The sequence below is a fragment of the Cariama cristata genome, unplaced genomic scaffold (genome assembly GCF_000690535.1).
Source record: "Cariama cristata isolate BGI_N322 unplaced genomic scaffold, ASM69053v1 scaffold4090, whole genome shotgun sequence".
In the NCBI taxonomy this organism is placed as follows: Eukaryota; Metazoa; Chordata; class Aves; order Cariamiformes; family Cariamidae; genus Cariama; species Cariama cristata.
The window spans coordinates 36,987-39,742 of NW_009595193.1; positions in this window are offsets into that span (position 1 = coordinate 36,987).

Here is a 2,756-nt window from a genome sequence, read left to right on the forward strand (position 1 = left end):
CCCCCCACCCCCCAACAAAAATACTTTGAACGATCAAAATTTATTTTGATTCCTTTTTCTTCAACACCGAGTATTTTTTCAACTGGATTTGCTGTTGTCATGTAGGCAGGAAAAGAAAAAGGGAAAAAAAAGAGCTTGGGCAAGGCAGTGAAGTTTTTCCTCCGCTCTATCGAGAGGATGTCTTTTGTTTTGAAATACTACAGAAACGATAGTAAGTCTTATAAAAGTTATCCAGTCACTGGAGTACTGAACACTTCAGAATCTGTGTCGCTTGCAAATCCTTATTTGGTTTTGGTAGCTTTTCTAGATAGGATAGTGATGGAGGAATCAAATCCATAGACAGGTCCACACCTTTGCAGTCACGCTAAAAGGATGAACTGGAAGGAAAAAAGAGAAAATAAAGACAATGTAAGGAATGTTGTCTGACAGGGAATTCCTGTCCCAAGAACATACACTTAAAAAGAAGTCTCTGAAGCAACAATTCCTGGCAGATTTATGCTGAGCTGTATGAACTAATATAATGATGGACAGGCTAACTGTTAAAGCGAAGTTTCATGATCTGATGTCGATGAGGATAAATATAGCGAGGTGATCGTAGGAGATTTCAGCTCTTTGAGAAAGAGAGTATGTACTGGTAAGAGAGAGATGGCACTGCAATCCCAGGGCTGAAACGGCAAAGCTGAATTGCATGTGCAAAGAGAGCTTCTCCTGACAGCAGCGGCGAACTTAATCTTACTTAACTACAATAAAATTAGACACTTAGTCTCTGCTGATTTATATACCTATGTTGTACCTGTTTTACACAGCTGTCACACACTCACACACCTATTATAAACATCAATTTTAAACCCATTATAAACATAATTTGCTACTGATGGAAACTCAATGACTAGTTTGGACTTGATGTCTAACTTTAAGGTGGCCAGGCTTAGGGGAAATGAGCACCCTGCACCCAATTTATTCTCAGCTGATCGTTCTGGAGGTGAATAATGTTCCCCTGTCTCACGGGCTCTGCCTGTCGTGTGCTTTTCAGATGCACTACACTGCCTGAAAATTTAACGCGAATGGGAAGGAAAAGGAGGAGGAGGAAGGAAGAGGAGAAAATATTCAGCTTCTGCCTTTATATTCAGGACATGTCCCCGCTGCCTTATTATCACATCAGAGAGTCTGGACCCATCAGTGCTTTCATTACGCAACATTTTCCTCCCCCAAGAATTTGTAATTCTGCCATCTTAATTTGTTTTGGGGACACTCGGCAGTCTGATTCCCTATCAGAGAGAAAATTTGTTTTATTAGAAAACATCTATGAGCAGTTAATCTGGCAACATTATTTTAGACCTTGAGAGGTCAATGCATAATTTAGAAAGTCTTGGCTTCCGTTCTGATTGCTTCTCGCTCAAAGACAACCTCGATTATACAAGTTGGGTTTTCTGAGGGTCAGAGTCCTGCGTTAATCATCAAATGTGCTGCCATCGACCCTGAGATCTGTGTCTGGCCCGTAGGGTTTTCTGTGTCTGGTAGCCAGCGAGGCGGGAGGCTGGCGTGGAGTGGGACCTGCGTGGCAAGGCGAGACTGGAAGTGGTGCAGCCCCGCGGGGTGCTGGAGGTGGGGGACAGGTTGCGGCTCCAACCATGGCAGGGCACCGACCGAGAGAGGTGGAGGGGAAGAAATCACCACTCGGTACTAGAAATCAAGCTAGTGATGGATTTCCAGCAGTGATAGGGCTACGGGATGCTTGAAGCACACGGATTGTGCTTTATGAAACCGGCTCTTGGGGACCAACCAGGGTCTCCTGGAATTAATAGGAAGACTCTCACTTGTCTCCATGGGCAGTAGGTCAGGTCCTCAGTGCGGCAAGGCTCCTTCAGGCCTCTGCAGGAATCCCTGTTTCCAGGGGAATGGGAGCAAACTGCAGCTGCAGCCCTCCAGTATGTAAAACTCCTACTGATTTATAGCCTGCACCACATGGCGGTATTGCGGAGATGAATCCTGTAGCTCATGAATAGGAAAGAAGGACCAGCATTATCTTTCCCAGCTACAGCCCCCTTGCCATGAACAAATGTTTCATTTTTACTGCATTTGTTTTGCTGGTCTTTAAGAATCCCAACAATTACGTGGTTAGTGACATGAAAGGCATAAAAGAAATTGAGATCATTTACAGCTCGTTCACAAAGGCTGGTCTATAATACGGTGGTCCAGAGAAATTCTGTGTTGATGAGTCCGATTACAAGTGGAAGGAATGAAACTTTGAAATACTGTTATTTCATCTTTATATGACACATAATGAAGTCAATTCAAATGTCAGTTTTCAATGGAACATGAGATCTCTCAGAAATGTGATGCCCATTCAAACTTAAAAAATAACAATGAGGTTATAAAAATATCCAGTGTGTTTTAAGGACATGATGCTATTACAGAGCTGAGAGTTAGAAAGACTTAATTCTTTTTTTTCTAAATGAAAACCTAAGGACAAGAAATAATTTTCCAGATTTTACTGTATTTTCTCATTTCCTTGAAAAACTCCTGAAACCAATTTCATGTTTATTTACCTTTTAATCAAGAAGTTATGAAGTCATCTTTTAATTAATGATGAGCCAATTCTAATGCATTTTAAGAGCTACAATTTTATCAAATGGTTGATTTAGGTATTCTTCTCTGACCAAGCCTTAGTTAGCCAAAACTGTCATCTTTGGCATTATCAGTGCTAAAAGTTAAAAGACTGTGAATTTGCAACAAGGTATGTAAGTGACTTCCCT